This window comes from Somniosus microcephalus, chromosome 33 (genome assembly GCF_052327205.1).
Source record: "Somniosus microcephalus isolate GS21.2 chromosome 33, FLI_Smic_1.0, whole genome shotgun sequence".
NCBI classification, from domain to species: domain Eukaryota; kingdom Metazoa; phylum Chordata; class Chondrichthyes; order Squaliformes; family Somniosidae; genus Somniosus; species Somniosus microcephalus.
Window position 1 is genome coordinate 29,670,659 of NC_141019.1, and position 20,287 is coordinate 29,690,945.

The window sequence follows — 20,287 nt, forward strand, 5'->3', positions numbered from 1 at the left end:
GCCTTCTCCGGTGCTCGGTTTAATCCGTCGCTGCCGCTGCCGCCACCTCCGCTGAGGTCCGTGCTGTCAGTACCCCGCTACTAATGAACGCTGAGTAATTGTCCACATTGCACATGCTCAAATTGCAGAAACAGCCTTCAGCACACGGGGTCAAGGTTCTGGAAACACTATCAAGTCCAAGTCCAGGCATTTCAGAGACACTGGCTTTCAAATAAAAAACTTTAATGAAGCTATTAAAACACAGAAGACACTTTAATTGTTAAATGTAATCATGTTACAATGAAATAACATGATTACATTTCTTGATGTTCCTATTTTTTTTTTAACACCTTGTTTTGGACATTGAGTAAAAAATTGTTTGCCATTTTTGTTTAGTAACTGAAATTTCAAACAGCATTTTGAGAGAATCAATTGGTTCACCTTTTTCTTCTCCTGATTTGTAGGTCCGTCTCACTGATCCCTGGCGTAATTGCGGCAAGTAGGACGCTTGTGCACCTTCCTGGATTTTCCATGGGGGGTGGTAACGGGGATGTAGAATACATCCGCCCTAATATAGGTGAATGTATTCAAAATATATGCAAATAACAAGAATCAGTAGTAGGCAAAATGCTAGAATCCATTATTAGGGACATGGTAACAGGCACTTAGAAAATCACAATATGATTAGGGAGAGTCAACATGGTTTTATGAAAGGGAAATCGTGTTTGACAAATCTGTTAAGAGTTTTTTGAAGATGTAACCAGTAGGATGAATAAGGGGGTGTGGATGTGGTGTATTTGGATTTTCAAAAAGCATTCGATAAGGTGCCACACAAGAGGTTGTTACACAAAATTAGGGCTCATGGGATTGGGAGTAATATATTAGCATGGATTGAGGATTGGTTAATGAACAGAAAACAGAGAGCAGGAATATACGGGACTTTTTCGGGTTGGCAGACTATAACTAGCGGGGTACCGCAAGGATCAGTGCTTGGGCCTCAACTATTTACAATCTATATTAATGACTTAGATGAAGGGACTGAGTGTAACATATCCAAGTTTGCTGATGGTACAAAGTTAGGTGGGAAATTAAGCTGTGAGGAGGACGCCAAGAGGCTGGAGAGAGATATAGACAGGTTGACTGAGTGGGCAAGAACATGGCAAATGGAATACAATGTGGGGAAGTGTGAAGTTATCCACATTGGTAGGAAAAATAAAAAAGCAGAATATTTTTTAAATGGTGAGAGATTGGGAAATGTTGGTGTTCAGAGGGACCTGGGTGTCCTTGTACATGAATCACAAAAAGTTAACAAGCAGGTACAGCAAGCAATTAGGAAAGCAAATGGTATGTTAGCTTTTGTTATAAAGGGATTAAAGTGTAAGAGTAAAGAAGTCTTACTACAATTATATGGGACATTAGTGAGGCCACACCTGGAGCACTGTGTACAGTTCTGGTCTCCTTACCTAAGGAAAGACATACTTGCCTTGGAGGGAGTGTAGCAAAGATTCACCAGACTGGTTCCTAGGATGAGGGGATTGCCCTATGAGGAGAGATTGAGTAGACTAGGCCTATATTCCCTAGAGTTTAGAAAAATGAGAGGTGATCTAATTGAAACATATAAAATTCTTAAGGGGCTTGACAGGGTTAATGCTTGGAAAATGTTTTCCCCGGCTGGGGAATCTAAAACACGGGGTCACAGTCTCGCAATAAGGGGTAGGCCTTTTAGGACTGAGATGAGGAGGAATTTCTTCACTCAGAAGGTTGTGAATCTTTGGAGTTTTCTATCCCAGAGAGGTGTAGATGCTCAGTCATTGAATATATTCAAGACAGAGGTCGATTAATTTTTTGGGAACAAAGGGAATTAAGGGATATGGGGATAGTGCGGGAAGGTGGAGTTGAGGTAGAAGATCAGCCATGATCTTGTTGAATGGCAGAACAGGCTCGAATGGGCAAATGGCCTACTCCTGCTCCTATTTCTTATGAATGCATTACCTCGTATTTCCCGCCATTTTGCACAAAAGCAATGCCACTGTGTTCCTGGTCTCCAGGGTTGCTATGGCATGTAGGGGGAGGGAGGGAATTCAGCTTCGCAGCCTTGTGATTTCAGAATTTCTTACAGAACTTCTGCCTCCCCCCCATCTTCAGCTGCTTCAGAGCCCGTTGGCCAAGCTATGCACTTGAGGCCTGTCAGCAATTTTCCTCCCTCTGAAGCAGAAAAAGTGTGTCTGGAATGATTTGATAGGTCCAGCTTGTTTTCCCTTTTAAATTTTTTTTTATTGGTAGGCTCTTCCCACGTGCCTGCTGTCCTTGTACTTCTAGGAGATGGAGGTTGCGGGATTGGGAGGTGTTGTTGAAGAAGCCTTGGCGAGTTGCTGCAGTGCATCCTGTAGATGGTACACATTGCAGCCACGGTGTGCCGGTGGTGGAGGGAGTGAATGTTTAAGCTGTGTTAAATCAGTTTTATTTTTAGTGGCAGCAAACAAAATTGGAGAACTTGTTGGGATTACGGAAACGTGGCTCAAGGAAGGCCAGGACTGGGAATTCAACATTCAGGAAAGATAGGCAAAAAGGAAAGGGAGGTGGGGTAGCATTACTGGTTAAAGAAGGGATTAACACAATTGTAATGAAGGATATTAGCTCTGATGAGGTGGAATCTGTATGGGTAGAATTGAGAAATACTAAGGGGAAAAAAACGTTAGTGGGAGTGGTATATAGACCTCCAAACAGTAAGGCGGAGGTTGGGGATGGCATTAAAAGAGAAATTAAAGCGTGCAATAAGGGCACAGCAGTCATCATGGGTGACTTTAATCTACATATAGATTGGGCCAACCAAATGAGTAACAATACTGTGGAGGAGGAATTCCTGGAGTGTTTACGGGATGGTTTCCTGGACCAATATGTCGAGGAACCAACCAGAGATCAGGCCATCTTAGACTGGGTATTATGTAACGAGAAAGGATTAATTAGCAATCTTGTTGTAAGAGGCCCCTTGGGTCGGAGCAATCATAATATGATCGAATTCTTCATTAAAATGGAGAATGAAGTAGTTGACTCGGAGACTAGGGTCCTCAATTTAAATAAAGGAAACTACGATGGTCTGAGGAGCGAGTTGGGTAGGATTGATTGGGGAATGGCACTCAAAGGGTTGACGGTGGATAGGCAATGGCAAACATTCAAAGACCGAATGGATGAACTACAGAATTTGTTCATCCCAGTTTGGCATAAAAATAAAACAAAAAAGGTGACCCAACCGTGGCTAACAAGGGAAATTAGGGATAGCATATGGTCCAAGGAGAGGGCATATAAATTGGCCAGAAAAAGCAATAATCCTGAGGATTGGGAGCAGTTTAGGATTCAACAAAGGAGGACAAAGGGATTAATTAAGAAAGGGAAAATAGAATATGAGAGTAACCTAGCAGGAAACATAAAAACTGACTGTAAAAGCTTTTATAGATATGTGAAGGGAAAAAGATTGGTGAAGTCAAGCGTAGGTCCCTTGCAGTCAGAATCGGGGGAATTTATAATGGGGAACAAAGAAATGGCAGACCAACTAAATACATATTTTGGTTCTGTCTTCACAAAGGAGGACACAAATAACCTCCCAGAGATGCCGGGGAACATAGGGTCTGATGAAAGGGTGGAACTGAAAGAAATCAGTATTTGTAGGGAAATGGTGTTAGGAAAATTGATGGGACTGAAGGCCGATAAATCCCCAGGGCCTGATAATCTACATCCCAGGGTACTTAAGGAAGTGGCCCTAGAAATAGTAGATGCATTGCTGGTCATCTTCCAGAACTCGATAGACTCTGGAACGGTACCCATGGATTGGCAGGTAGCTAATGTTACCCCACTATTCAAAAAAGGTGGGAGAGAAAAGGCGGGGAATTATAGACCAGTAAGCTTGACATCGGTAGTGGGGAAAATGCTAGAGTCCATTATAAAAGATGTAATAGCAGAGCACTTGGAAAGCAGTGACTGGATCGGACAAAGTCAACATGGATTTACAAAAGGTAAATCATGCTTGACTAATCTACTGGAATTTTTTGAGGATGTAACTGGTAAAATAGATAAGGGAGAACCAGTGGATGTGGTGTATTTGGACTTTCAGAAGGCTTTCGATAAGGTCCCGCATAAGAGATTGGTGTGCAAAATTAAGGCACATGGGATTGGGGGCAAGGTATTGACTTGGATAGAGAACTGGTTGGCGGACAGAAAGCAAAGAGTTGGAATAAACGGGTTGTTTTCCGAGTGGCAGGCAGTGACTAGTGGGGTACCGCAAGGATCGGTCCTAGGACCCCAGCTGTTCACAATATATATTAATGATCTGGATGAGGGAATTGGATGTAATATCTCCAAATTTGCAGACGACACAAAGCTGGGGGGGAGGGTATGCTGTGAGGAGGATGTCGTGAAACTCCAGCACGATTTGGACAGGTTGGGTGATTGGGCAGAAACATGGCAAATGCACTATAATGTGGATAAATGTGAGGTTATCCACTTTGGTGGCAAAAACAGGAAGGCAGATTATTATTTGAATGGTAATAGATTGGGAGAAGGGGAAGTGCAAAGAGACCTGGGTGTTCTTGTGCACCAGTCGCTGAAGGTAAGCATGCAGGTGCAGCAGGCGGTTAAGAAGGCAAATGGTATGTTGGCCTTCGTAGCAAGAGGGTTCGAGTACAAGAACAAGGATGTCTTGCTGCAGTTGTACAGGGCCTTGGTGAGACCGCACCTTGAGTATTGTGTGCAGTTTTGGTCGCCTTACCTGAGGAAGGACGTTCTTGCCATGGAAGGGGTGCAGCGAAGATTCACCAGGCTGATACCTGGGATGGCAGGAATGACGTATGAGGAGAGATTGTGTCGATTGGGCTTATACTCACTGGAGTTTAGAAGATTGAGAGGGGATCTCATTGAAACCTATAAAATTCTGTCAGGCCTGGACAGACTAGATGCAGGAAGGATGTTTCTGATGGCCGGGGAGTCCAGAACCAGGGGTCATAGTCTAAGGATAAGGGGTAAGCCATTTAGGACTGAAATGAGGAGGAATTTCTTCACCCAGAGAGTGGTGAACCTGTGGAATTCTCTGCCACAGAGGGCGGTGGAGGCCAGTTCATTAAGTATATTCAAGAAAGAGTTGGATATATTTCTTAAGGCTAAAGGGATCAAGGGATATGGGGAGAAAGCAGGGACAGGGTACTGAATTTGGATGATCAGCCATGATCTCATTGAATGGCGGAGCAGGCTCGAAGGGCCAACTCCTGCTCCTATCTTCTATGTATCTATGTAACTAAAGTGGACTGGTTGGAATACTTTTAGATAAATATAAATGTTATACAATTGCATCCCCCTCAATGCTCCGACACCCAGCCACCCCAAATGCTCTCATCCTCTCAAGTACTCTCAAACCCCAGCCCACTTCTCTCTCTACTCCCTTCCAGGCCTTGGCCTCAGTCCCCTCGATCTATACATGTTTATCCAGCTTCCAGATGCTTTCTTCCTGCCTGATCCTGGTATCCACTTCCGACCCGGTATGTTGGCTACCAACCTTTTGCATATTCTGGAAAGAAATTGAGTACATCAGTAACATATATAAGAGGGATGCAGAGAGATTGAAAGATATAGAGAGGAGACACAGTGATGGAGAGACTTACAGAAAGATGACACAGAAATATAGATACCACAATGAGAATAAAACATGTAAAATCCCTAGAGAGATAAAAGAATGGAACACAAACATAGACACAGAACACAGAAAGAATTAAAAGATGAAAAAACGCAGTGACATCAAGATAAAGCAGTGAGCTATCCTTAATCACGTGCCAGCTCAGCGAGGCCTAGGAGTAAGTTGCTTGCCTGCTTAGTGTCAGCCATGGCTCAGTGGGTAGCACTCTTGTCTCTGAGTGAGAAGGTTGTGGGTTCAAGTCTACTCCAGAGACTTCAGCACAAAAATCTAAGCTGATATTCCAGTGCAGTGCTGCACTGTCGGAGGTGCCGTCTTTCAGATGCGATGTTAAACTGAGGCCCTGTCTGCTCTCTCAGGTGGATGTAAAAGATCTCGCGGTACTATTTTGAAGAGCAGGGGATTTATCTCCAGTGTCCTGGCTATTTATTATTTATTTATCCCTCAATCAACATAACAAAAACAGATTATCTGGTCATTTTATCACATTGCTGTTTGTGGGAGCTTGCTGTGCGCAAATTGGCTGCCGTGTTTCCCACATTACAACAGTGACTACACCTCAAAAGTACTTCATTGACTGTAAAGTGCTTTGGGACGTCCTGGGGTCGTGAAAGGTGCTATAGAAATGCAAGCCTTTCTTTTTTGGCCAGAGATGGTATGTGGCCCCAAGACACTTTAGGGATTGGATTTAAATAGCGAAAAGTAGTAAACATTCAAAATACTGAATCAAATGTTGATTTTTAGCAGACCTAAGTGTAGTGATGTCAACATGTTAAGAATGACCTTTATGATCAACAAGAGTGACTCAGATTGTTAAAAGGAGCCAATTCTAATTGCAAACCATTTATACGGAGTGCTGTGTTTTGTAAAGTGACGTCTGTCAAAATGTCACATTTAAAATCAAAATTAGGGATTGCCATTTGGCAAATCATGTTTGGTGTTTACCAGCAACCGACTGCGCCTTTTAACATTGTCTGCTGCGGTGGAAGGCGCTTGTGTTGCGTTGCGCCTCTTTAGCCTGGAGTTGCTCTTGGCTGGGAGGACCTGGTTGGATGCTCTTTGTCGTGAAGTTACCCTTGACTGGGAGGACCTGCGTTGAGCCTCTTTGTGTCGGAGCTGTGAGGGAAGGAGCGGAGTCGAGCGGTGCTGTGCTGTATAGGTAAACCCATCCCTGGTTTGTGAGTTTTGATACCGGTTAAAGTTTCGAGCTCGGTGAGAGTAGTCGAAGATTTTCATGTGTACACACTGTGCGGAGAAGATTGGGGTTTGTTTGTGGGCCGGGGGTCATTTTAATTTGTAACAGGAAGTCGAGGCCTAAAGGCGCCATTACAGCCTGAAATCCAGGGAGCGCGTTTGAGAGCTTCCCAGTACAACTGCAATCGGCTGGGGCTGCGGTCGCCGAATCACTTAGCTGGAAAATTCAACCGTGAAATTTAATTCGCAGAATAATAGATGACGGCGTTTAGTTGCGACCATTAACTGATTTTAGATGCGGTTTATCTTCCGAGCGGCTCCTTTCGAAACAGCACGTTTTAGAGCAATGGATCCTCACGGGGGGCGGGGGCGGGAAAAGGAAGATGGGAGATTGCTGGGTCATCAGAGACGGGTTTATTGTCGAAAGTAAAGGTTTACCTCGTCTGCTATTGCAATTTTAGATGAGACCATTATATAAATTTCCAGGATTAACAGTTGATCTCCTTTGGCGTTGCTCAATTTTTTAAATCGCCTTAATGTAACTGATTCTGCTTCTCTTCCACTCTTTGTCTTCCACTCTGCTGCCCTCTTTCTTTCTCTCCTTTGTATGTCTGTCACACGCTCGCATTGTCTCTGCCTCTCGGTCTCCCAATTCTTTTGTTGCTTGGGTTTAAAAAAAAAAAAACGGTTTAGTACATTGAGCTGAAGCGTTCTCATGTTTGTCTTGTAAAGCCCTCACCTTGGGGCTGGTGTTCTGGCCGTGCTGCCCAGCTCTGAGCCCCAACTTCTCTCGTTGAGGTTGAAGTATGTGGCTCAACCCACAACTGGCCCTGTCGCCCCCCCGCACCCTATCTTGGCACTGTTTCTAGCCACATGCTATGGCCCGACTGTTTTCTCACTGATAATCATGGTGACTGAAGTAAAGAAAAAACGTAAATACATTGGGGTAGAGTTTCCGCTCGCAAATCGGCCGAACCAGCGTAAAAGATCGAGGAATTTCGAGCACAAATTGCGTCCAATGCGAATCGCGTTTCCGCGATCGTTTAAAAAATGTTGCTGGAAACTGGCCATGCTCCAGATTGAATTGATCACCATGGTGAGTTTCTGTCAATTGCACCGGTTTACGGGCCTACGAGGAGGCTCTTAAAATGAAACTTCTTTTAGGTCACCAATAGGCACCTTTCTAAAAGTTTTAAATAAAATATTTAATTTACTAAGACTGATAACTGTACACCAATGAAACTAGTAAATGGCTCTCTAGATTTTTTTAAGTCATTTTTCAGATTTAAAATCAGGTTACTCACAGGTGGCGGTCTAGACGCACTGATTAAAAATGCTTGTTTTTTGTGATAAATGTATTAATCAAACTGCACCAGGTTGCCACTCTTAAATATATCAAGGAATATTTTTTAATGCAAAAAAAAAAAAATTACGTTCTAAAATGCTGCCTGATTGCAATGATTCATGGAAGATTTAGTGTTTGGTGATATGCAAATGAGCTTGAGTGGAAACTTGAGCAAAATGTGCAATTCAGAATACTAGCAGAATTTGTGCCTGGATCGTCGATTGTGGCCAAAGCGGAAACTGTACCCCACTCTTTCTCCCCTCCCCCAGACCTTGTGATGTAGTCCAAGAAATCCCTATACTTTGGTGTAGACCAAGAAATATATATGTAACTTAAGAAAAGATTAAACTAACTTGCCTCTGTCTTTATGACATATGAAACAATAATTAGTGTTGGCAAAAGATCCTGCTTAAACACATTCAAATTCAGGAGTCTTTATTTCAAACCTCCCTCTAATTTGAGTAATGCTATAGCCATTCCAGAACTTACCACTTTTTTTTTTTTGCTTACTTGGTCATTTTTGCATAATAAGCATAAAGGGAAAGAATACATTACAAAATATAAAGATTTACTCGTGTCCTCCCTCACTGGCCAGTTTTGTCCATGGCTGTATCTGTGTTCGGCTCTTACATATTTGCTGAATATAGTTCATAGAATCATACAATGGTTGCAGCACAGAAGGAGGCCATTCGGCCCGTCGAGCCTGTGCCGGATTGTGGCTGTGGGAGATCAGCTGATGTACAGGTTGTTTCTGCTTTCAAAGTTACTTCAGAAAAAGTTGGGATTCATGCCGTGTTTGATGTTTTATACAAAAAAAGCCAAATTCTGGTTACTTTCACTGCACCGTTAAATGGTTTCTGGGAGGAGGGGCGGGGGGTTGTCTGCAGGAATTTGCCATCAATACACAGAAGTGGAGGAGAGGTCAGTGCTTAGAAACAGCAAGTCACACACTGAATGGCTAGTCTACTGTTGATCATTTAAAAACAAATTCTAGAAGCTTAAGACTCGGGCTTTCTAGACATGTAGAACCACAAATGGAAAATATTGTTGGAGGCATTTTAAACACAGAAAATACTATTGTATAGGCAAGTTTAAATGCATTTTTTTGTAATTATAATTTCCACTGGTTAGTTCAGCTCAGTGGAGAAGCAGTTATAAGTGGTCAAAAAAAATAAAAATTATTTTGTGATTTTATTGGTTCACTATTTTATTGATAGCTTTTACTAATTGTTGAATGGTTGTCTTCGTACATCCTTAGTTTCTTCATTGGGGGGTTTATAAAGATTTCCTCTGTTTGGTATATTTTCTACGACTTCAGCCGGTTTTATGAAAATGAAACTTGAGGCAATCGGGTACAAGTGTAATGCAAGATTTACAAATCGAAAACTGATGTCTGAAACGTTCTTACTATAAATCCCTATGCATATTTATAATGAAAACTCTGTAATCTTGCCACACTGCAATTACACCCTCCTGCCATTGTTGGCACAATAGTGCTGCCACTTGCAGGAAGGTGTAATTACAGAGTGACAAGTTGTCATAGGTAGTTTTTCATTATAAATGTGAACATAGGACTTTTTAATACATTAGCAGATCTATATGTCTAATATAATATATTAAAAATCTTGCATCTGACTTCCGGTCACGCACACCCATTAAAAATTGGTATGTTCACATTTATAATTGAAATTTTCTCCAGTGGAGGCATTGCAGTGCCACCACTGGCCAGAGGATGTAATTACAATGTAATGTGAATTTAGAATGGAAATATTAAAAATAAAGCCATAATATACAACTTTAAAATGTGGATTGAATTATGTCTTTGTGCCCTCGTCCAATTATCCTTTAGCCTCTAATCCTGCTTCATCTGAAGAACAGACTTTGTCTTCAACTTTTTCATTGTTCCTGCGTCCACATTTACAATGGAAAAACCATATGTAAATTGGGTCCTGTCACTAATTATAGGCTCTGGCCACTAGATTGTACTGTATTAGCTTTCCTCATGAATCCCTCAAAAAAAAAAAAAAAAAAAAAAACAATCTTCTGCTTCATCAAAGACCTTCCCTCTATCAAAGTTGGGAGTGGGCCTGTCTGTCTGCTGACAATAGTGTTCATCTGTATTTACAAGTCCAATTAATGAAGCAGCCAAGTAATGACCGTCTCCCAACAAGAAAAAGCCCAATTTTATCCCCTAACTGTCGGTGGCATCACCACTGCCACAATCTTCCGCTAACAACTTGCGGGTTACCCCAAGTGGAGCAGTTGTATCAATACATTGACTACAAAAGCAGGGCAGAATCTGGGTACGATGAGAAGTGTCTTGCCTCCTGACCCCTCAAAGCTGCTTCATCATCTACAAGGGTCAAGTCAGGACTGATTGAATAGTCACCACTCACCTAGATGGGTGAAGCCCAACAATATTGAAGACACCGAACAGTGTGCTTGATCGGTGCCCCTGCCACTGGACTGAAAACCCACTGTGGCTGCAATATGTACTTTGTTCACGATGCACTGCAACAACTCGCCAAGCTTACTTTGACAGCACCTGTCAGCCCTGTGACCTCTAGCGCCAAGAAGGATAAGAGCAGCAATATTGTGTAATGCCATCACTGCCAAGTCCCCCCCCTCAGTTACGCACCATCTTGACTTGGACATACGTCGTAGCTGGGTCAAGATCTTGGAATTTCCTACCCAACATCGTTGTGGGAACACTTCAAGAAGAAAGCCAACCACCACACCCTCATGACAACTAGGGATGGGCAATAAATGTGGCCTTAACCGCATCGTCCACATCCCAAGAACTCATTAAAAAACATTAAACTTCAATTGAAATTTCTTGTATCGAATGTAAAATTCCTTGATTTCATTAGAACAGCAAGCCATCAGAACCATACAGTAGCAAGCAGGAATCCAACCCAAATTTACAAGTACAACTTACATTTCATATTTTTTAATTCCAATTTATTTTGGGCACCCTCACCTTTTCCATTCTTAAACCCCAACTTTGCTGCTCCATTTTGCTCCCAGGAACTGCAGCCATAACACGTGGCCAGAAATTTGAGTAAATGTTTTAAATTTGGCTCGGTTCTCCGCTTTATTATTTAAATAAAAGCCTATTGTGTGGTATTACTACTGCAGTGACCCGTGGTATTACTACTGCAGTGACCCTCGGTCCAAAGGCCAAACAATAGAAGATACCAGAATGGTGCACTGAAGTGTATTCCACCAGCTTGGAGCAGGAGAATGGCAGAAAGCCAGTGCGGCAAAATAGCAGCACCAAAAGTGAATGTTATACATAGCATTGCTGCTAACGTTGGCTTTGATTTGACTGCACACCAAACCAACTTGGGCATACTCCACAGCATAAGAAACAAAAGGCCACACAGCATAAGAAACAAAAGGCCACAAAGCTGGAATGAGCAAACAGAATGACCACCTGCTTTTAGCCACCGCAGGCTGTGAGCATTGTCACAGAGATGAAACCTTTCACTGTTGGGAGACATCACATCCACCCCATTTCATTCTTGACCAAGTTTTAATTTAATTGAAAGAAAATTGCATTTATCTAACACCTTTATCACATCTTCAGGACATCGCAGTGTACTTCACATCAAATGGATTATTTTTGAATTCCAGTCATGGGTCTCAAACTGTAAATTAATTCATGAGCAGATAATCTGATTTTGGTGTTGATTGAGGGAAGAATGCTGATCTGGACACTGGACAAATTCACCACACACACACTACTGGGAATGGGCTAGGACACATGCGCCTTAGCCCACCTCTCTTTCCCCCCCCCCCCCCCCATTCTAACAGACTCTATCTCCTCCCGCACCCCACCCCCCCCAGAGTTTTGACTTTACTCCAGCCAGTCTTTCTGGCTATCAAAAAGTAGAGATATAGGCTAAATAAGTAAAGGAACATGTAATAATAAAGGCCATATTTACAGCTTTCACAGAAGAATGGAGTGTTATAGAATTTAATCCCACGTACTGTAATAACATCATTTGACTTCAGTTACTATTCATTATAATACATTGTGCTTCACATGATGACAGAATAACCCTTATTGTGATAAAATAGTGTATCTTATAATTCACTGTGAGCAATACTATAAAAATGGTATAATAGCTTGCTATCACTGTCAGTTAAAGGGAGTTACCAACTACACCTGTACCTACAATTCTCGGTACTATAGTCCAAGTGTGTAGAATCACCATGCATCAGTACATTTCTGGAAGTATGCCAGCTTGGCTCAGCTGGTAGTACTCTCACCAGCTACAGGTACTTTACTTTTGAGGGAGAGATTTAGAGGGTGATTATTAGAGAACCCATTGTTTATACTGAGAATTTGTTTATGTAAAGATTTATTGATGCAATTGTGCTAGCCATTCAGCCAGGCATAGTGGGTAAGAAAAATGGGAGTTATTTTCCAGGAATGGATCAAAAAAACACATTGCTTCACTGTATTTGGGCAAATGTCTCCGATATTTCTCATCAAATTCTTTCAATCCCCCCCACCTTGCAGCTGCATTACCCGTGACTCACTATAAAAACCTTGTGTATTCATGCTTTCCTATCGCATCTTTTTCTGTTATTTTGTTACGCTATCCTGTTGTGGTTAAATTTATATATTCATCTTATTTGTCTTGGAGTCCTCCAAGTATTTGGCACTGCTGCTTACCTCGGAGACCTCACAGCTGCGTCTCCAAGTAGGTGGTGCTGTTCTCCCGAGTGCCACTTACCTTGGAAATACTAGAATTGGGTCACAGGTCTTCCTTTGGCTGCTGATACTGATTTTCCAAGTGCTGAAAAACTTGCAGCCAGTTTCTAGTAACTGGGAGGGTGTGGGTGCTCAATATCATGTTGGGTCGTGGGCTGGGTTGTTGAGAGTTTCTCCAGCAGTAAAGAAATTTGTACTATTATTTTGTATTAATATAAATACTCAGCTGTATTTTAAATGATGCAAGTTTCCCAAAGTCACTACTCGGGGAAACAATTTTAAGAAATTCCCACCCTGGCCAGGACCGCATGCTCCCATACTTCTTGTACCCATTTTCAATCCACACTCGAAGACCCTTTATTAGTGTTATTTTCAGCAGCACTCCTCAACCTCTCTCCCAGTATTCTCAACCATCAGCCCACTTCCCCAGTGCAGGCAGAACCTTGTTAATGGTAGTGCTGCCATCCACCCATGTCTATCCTCCCACCACTGCCAGACCAAGCACTTACCACCCACTGTTGCCATAACTTGACACCCCACTCCCTGTTCATAAACCAGTTAACATTTCTAATGGGAAATGCCATAGGAACATGTCAACATTGTAGAGTTGGAAAGACAAATGGCAATATTTTGTTACATTTTGAATAAGTTGAATCTGTGATTTTGTCCACCCTTTTTTGTTGGTCACCAAAATTTGTGATTTACAAAATATGGTTTTAAACAAGAATTTAAAATGACATATTGCATAATACAGTTAAATTTACCCATTCAAACATCTTTTCTGTCTTTTAATGTCTTCATTAAAGTTTTTAGTTCAAGGGCCTCGGCTTGAACTTGATGTTTAAAAGCAGCCACATTTCTCTCACTTCCATCAATACCCTTTACCCTTTCTGAGGAGAACTACTTTTGGCTTGGTATTTACTCTAAATGTGCAGGTCTGGGGACCCTTTGCCCCCTGCAATTCTTGCTACCTTGATAGCAATTCAACACGCTGATCCCTTGCCTCCATTCCCTACACCATTATATTGGACAAAAAAATGATGCAGTCACATGATCCTGATACACTGAGGAGAAAACAGATGCTGGTGGAGAACGAGGTCGCGGCTAACCAAGCTGAGAGAGACTCCTGCTCTGAGTGCTTCCTGCTTTCCTTTCCTTTCTCTCTTTTTCCCCCCCCCCCCCCCCCCCCCCCCCCCCCGCAATATGTTGCATGCATGTATTTAACAATAGAATGCAAGGGGAATAAATCAAAAAACGCTTCATTGTCTCTGAATGCAGCGCAAACATTACAAATCCTTTCAGTGGAAATGTGCACCATTTCCTTGCAAAAGCATAATTTCTGACTCTGAGCAGCACCACAGGAGATCTGCTTGTGTAGAATTGAACATCTCTGATTAATTTAACGAACCAGTGCAGGCTTGCCGCACCCCTCGTGAGTTGCTGGATTGGCTTCTTTATAGCAGTAAGGATATAGTGACAGATTGTGAGGTAATTTGGGATGCAGAATGGATTGCAAGCAAGGTCCCTCCATGATACACCCGAATAATATCTTCTGTTGGATATCTTATGCAGGTAAGTGACAACTGCATTTTTAAAAATGTTTTTTTTTTGTTTTGCATGATGATGATGACTCGTGTTTACATGTAAAAGCCATTTTTGCCTAAAACAGATACATTTTTCTGTCTGTCGCATTGTTTGCAATAGGAGCATACTCTTGGATGTGTTGGTGAATTATGACATGTACGCCATGTTAGTTCAAACTAAACTGTTTTACCACGTGAATGAAATGTGACAAGATATGAAGCTGGAAGTGAAACAACTTAATTTGCAATGGCCACTAGATGGAGTCAGTATACTAATTGGTGTGTGTATCAAATTTGGGTGCACTGTTGTATTCCATACTGCTTATTTAAAATGGCCTCGTGTTCAATTGATTTCCCCCAATGGTCACTTGAAATTCCTCAAAGCGGCTGACAATTGCACGACTATAACTATTTTAAAAACGGCGGCATTATGTAAAATAAGTTGCATTTCTGCTGTTTACATCGACTAGCAATAACTAGTCACAGCGCATAAAGACGCATAATGGTCCTGATCAATCGAGAATTGAGCATGCTAAGCACATGTTTTTTGCGACATATTTGGCAGGTCTGAATATAGCGGCGGCCAGCTTTCTGCAAGTTTTAACAAAAAATGCACCGATTTCACCTACAGTTCTTGCTGTTTTTATGAAAATGTCTCAATTTTGCTGGCCCTGTATATTTTTGTGTTCATTTAAAAATTAATTTTAAATGGTTTATCTCCAGGCTGCTATTATTTAAAGCTATGAATCTCTTCATTTCCATTCCATTCCACTGTAATTTTGCCTCAACAGTGACTAATCTTAATGATGTGTCCATGTTACAAGGGAACAAACCGAATTGTCCTCGGCTCATTAGATAGGTTCTTTTTAGTGCCTTCATAATAAAGGAAAAAGGTAACATTTCCTCTTCTGGGTTCTTTTCTAAGCGGACCTGTTAGAGTGTTGGACTGTGTTTTGTTATATTGTATTCATAAATGTTCTACACATGAATTATCACCTCCTAGTGTTGAAGGGTTTCATCATTCGTACTGCTTCGAATGGTTGCAGGGTGCTAAAATGGAAAAGGCTACTGGTGGTCTGACACATCAGAGTGGTGTGTTACCAGTTTATACCCCCATTGCACCGCAAAACATGTATCTGATTGCTGCTATGCTTCCAAGGAAGGCGTGGTGGAGATTCTGATTTTCTCCAGAGGGCAAGTCACCATAGCTCTCTTGGCCGCCTTCCAGTGGTTAGCGATTGGCACGGGTGTGCTTCCCTTATGGCTCAGTGTTTAAATGCACTGCTCAGTTTTGTACTGAGTCTGATAGACCAGATTCCAGCTTTAATCCCTGCCCCATGTTGATTTAGCTGCTCTCAGCCAGAGAAGTTGTGGGACCGTTATAACTGGTTTCGGTGTCCTTGGGCTAAGGAGAGAAAATTAGCCAAATTTCCTGCTTCTAATTGATAGTCAGTGACCCCTATTGTAAAGTGTATGTGGGTGGACTATTCAACTTTAAAGGTTTCTTCCCCCCCCCCCCCCCCCCCCCCGGCTTTATACTATCAATAGAAATAAATTAGGGCACTCCCTGACTGCTCAGCTTGTTAAGATGACGAGTAACTGAGCTATATAGACTAGAAGTCCCAAGTTTGATCCCTTTTCTGTGGTGAGTTGGCTAATCTCAGCCAGGGTGGCAGTGGGGATGCTACAATTTGTGTCTGGGCTTTTGGGTTAGGGAGGGAAAAATCAGGGTGAGGTCTCATTCCTGACCACTATCCAGTGACCCCTCCTGTAAGTGCATGCGTGTGGTCATTTGGATTAGGTTTGGCTTTGATGCCTCTGCAGGGGAATAGCTTGCCAACACTTGCTGTTTAGGCCCACACACAATGAATGTACATCTGGGCACAGTACCAGAAGGCCAATTCTGGTACATCTACACTTCCTGCAGGAGTGAAAAGGAGAAACTTAAGATGGAGGTTTTAATCATTGTGAGAAAGGTGAATCAGTTATTTTGCTGATCGTTCCCTCTTTCTTTGTAAAGACATGACTTGTTTTTCTTTTGCAGTTCCTTGTTGAGCATCTTGACTGAACAGCACTGAATTAATCTATAAAAATGTCAGGTACAGATCATTTAGTCAACAGTGGCAACAGCAAGGCTGCCAATAGCACTGATGACATTTGCTGAGACGTCCTGCGCAACTTCTGCATCCGCGGCAAGCGCTGCAAGTTCTGCCACCCAAACGCTAATGAGTTTTCTGAACTTGGCTTTTTGTGTTATGACCTTCTTAATAAAGGCTGGATTCCAGTCTGCCACGACTGTCAGAAGGGTGGATGTCAGAGGCCCAGGTGTAAATTGTTGCATGTAGAATGTGATGGGTATAATTATGAAAATCACCAGTAGGGAAAGCATGTATCATTGCCAAGTACTGTTTCCCTTGATGGGTAGATAAGATCCCCATCAAGGAGATACCCATCTGAAGAGAAGAATGACTCTCACTGAGATAGGAATATGGCGTCCCAAGTTCACATCCAGTTGATTCCTAATACCTTCAAGAGACCCTTATGCTGCGAAAGCACAATGGGGAACTCCATACAGGTGGCAAATCTGGCGCAGAATGCACATCTCTGCAAACAAATGGCAGTGGGAATGCTGGCCTCCGCACTCTTGGAAACAGCTGGGATGCACTTCTCTCAGTAACATCAGGGAGTGATGCTCTCAGGAAGGGTGCGACTAAGACCCAGCATGTTTTGTTATACTTCATTATGCTTAATAAATAGACCCCAGTTTCATTCTGATCTCAGCAGGTTATCCTGGAGGAGTCTGCTTTGTATGCAAAAATGCAAGAAATTTATAAATGAAGCTCATCATGAATGTAATATGCTGTACCATTGCATGCTCAGTATTAACTTTTGTCCACTAAACTTAGACGGATCAATTTAGCAGTGGATGAGTGACAACATAGTGGGAGCGCATTGTAATGCATACCTGTGCTCACTGCATTAATCCCACTTCTAGGCAATTGGCAAACACTTTCTTAGTATCTATAATGTTGGTGGGTTAGTAGGTTTATTTGCTGCAAACTAGTGACTTTTGCCAATTGCTGTTCTCTAGTAGCTCAGAGTCTTCACTTTGAGCTTTGTGTTGCCCAAATAGAATATAACTGTTCTCAAAAATATTGTGCATTATGTTCAAGTTGAACATCACCATCTGATATTTTCTGTCCTGTCTTTTGACACAAATCACCTCAGCATATTCAATGCATTGTGTAAGATTTTTTTTCTTAAATCATGCTGAAACGTAGGAACCTTCCTGTTGGTCAAATCGCAAGTTTGTTTGTTTTAAATTATTCTTGCCAGTTTGAATAGAAATTGTATCTGGGAACGCGAAGAGGAACACATTTTGACAACTTCCAATACATGTTTAGTATACAGCAGCTAGTGTAAAAAAATTCTTGTGGCGAATCGTGAAGTATGTAAGGGGTGTTACAATGTTATAATCTATCACACGTTTCTGAATAATCTGTGATTCTGAACATCTAAATTTACTTAAAGCTTTGAACCTCCTTCCCACATTGATTATCTATTGACTCCGCGCAACTGTCTTTTCTCTTCCCCAACCCAGCCAATGATGCAATTAATGTTTATAGAAGAGGGATTTGTTTTCAATTTTTAAAGGATAAAAATGATTAGATTACTGATTTTACACCTTTTTGTAGTTTTTAGTTATTCTTTAAACTTGAGAAAATGCATTAGAGACAGAGTGCCTTTCCTCGTTGTAATTTGAGTTCATTTTCTTGAAGCAAACCGCCTCTGATTATCATCTGTGTTGACAGTTGTAAAATGTAAACATTATGATTCCTCTCTGCTTTCGGACAGAAAGACAGCATTATTCCTCATCTTAATTTGAGTTCTTTTTCCCCCAGTGAAAAACAAATGCATTTTAAAAGCTCTAATTAATCACCCATCTTTTTGTTGGCTGTTAGAATGTTTACATTTTCTTACAACTGTGAGAGAAACAAATAGAATCTATCACAAAACACAGTATTTAGTGTTTGCAAAGATCCCTTAAAGTCACAAAGCAGCGCTGCTAAATGTGGAATTCCCCCAAACCCAAAATTATCAGTTGCTTGTCTGCTCCCTCCCCGTAACTGCCTCTGCTGCTTCCTGCACATCAAGCCGAACCCCACAGACGCACACCCACACACACACATTACTAAAAATTTGCTAATATGCAAATTCTCTAGGAAACAACAGCAACAACTACTTGTATTTATATAGCGCCTTTAACGTAGTAAAACGTCCCCAAGGTGCTTCACAGGAGTATTTTAAGACACAAAATTAGGGCAGGTGACCAAAAGCTTGGTCAAAGAGGTAGGTTTTAAGGAGCGTCTTAAAGGAGGAAAGACAGGTAGAGAGGCGGAGAGGTTTAGGCAGGGAATTCCAGAGCTTAGGGCCTCGACAACAGAAGGCACGGCCACCAAAGGTTGAGCGATTATAATCAGGGGTCATTAAGAGGGCAGAATTAGAGGAGCGCAGATATCTCGGGGCGGGGGCGATTACAGAGATAGGAAGGGGCGAGACCATGGAGAGATTTGGAAACAAGGGTGAGAATTTTGAAATCGAGGCACTGCTTAACTGGGAGCCAATGTAGGTCAGCGAGCACAGGGGTGATGGGCGAACGGGACTTGGTGCGAGTTAGGACACGGGGCAGCCGAGTTTTGTATGACCTCAAGTTTATTGGGGGGAATGTGGGAGGCCAGCCAGGAGTGCGTTGGAATAGTCAAGTCTAGAGGTAACAAAGACATGGATGAGAGTTTCAGCAGCGGATGAGCTGAGGCAAGGGCGGAGACTGGCGGTGTTACGGAGATGTAAGTAGGCGGTCTTTGTTATGCTGTGAATATGTGGTCGGAAGCTCATTTCCGGGTCAAATATGACACCAAGGTTGCGAACAGTGTGGTTCAGCCTCAGACAGATGTTGGGGAGAGGGATGGAGTCAGTGGCTCGGGAATGGAGTTTGTGGCGGGGACTGAAAACAATGGATTTTGGTTTTCCCAATATTTAATTGGTGAAAATTTTTGCTCATCCAGAACTCTGTCGGACAAGCAGTCTGACAATTTGGAGACCATGGAGGGGTCGAGAGAAGTGGTGGTGAGGTAGAGCTGGGTGTCGTCGGCGTACATGTGGAAACTGACGCTGTGTTTTTGGATGATGTCGCCAAGGGGCAACATGTAGATGAGAAATAGGAGGCGGCCAAGGATGGATCCTTGGGGGACACCAGAGGTAATGATGCGGGAGCGGGAAGAGAGGTCATTGCAGGTGATTCTCTGGCTACGATTAGATAGATAAGAATGGAACCAGGCGAGTGCAGTCTCACCCAGCTGGACCACGGAGAGACGTTGGAGAAGGATGGAGTGGTCAACCGTGTCAAAGGCTGCAGACAAGTCAAGAAGGATGAGGAGGGATAGTTTACCTTTGTTAGAACCTAATTGTAATCTCGCGAGCTTTTCTGATTTGACAATAGTTATACTTGTCAGTGAAATATTAATGGGAAACAAAGCAGAAACTCCTTGGTGATGACACATATTTTGATAAATTTTTCAGTATTTTCCGAGTACCAATGAACCTGCGTTTCAGTATTTTTGACTTTTTAAAAAATTTTCACCGTACAGTATATTGCTGATTATTTTGACCACATTGACTGGAGTTTCCTATGCAGTACATACTGCAATGGAAACTGCTATCTTTATGCCTTAAGACTGGAGTGTTGTCCTTGCTGTTGAAGATCAACATATATATTATATATAATA

The 20,287-nt window shown here is 42.2% G+C and overlaps 1 protein-coding gene across 1 annotated transcript in view; it reads left to right on the plus strand.

Moving 5' to 3' along the window:
• The first annotated feature begins 6,808 nt into the window (after positions 1–6,808).
• LOC147097070 (zinc finger CCCH domain-containing protein 10-like) overlaps positions 6,809–20,287 on the plus strand; it is an 83,597-nt gene continuing 70,118 nt past the window's right edge. The window contains exon 1 of the mRNA XM_085972862.1: positions 6,809–6,830. The gene's annotated coding sequence lies outside the window, so the exon portion shown is untranslated. The remainder of the gene's footprint in view (positions 6,831–20,287) is intronic.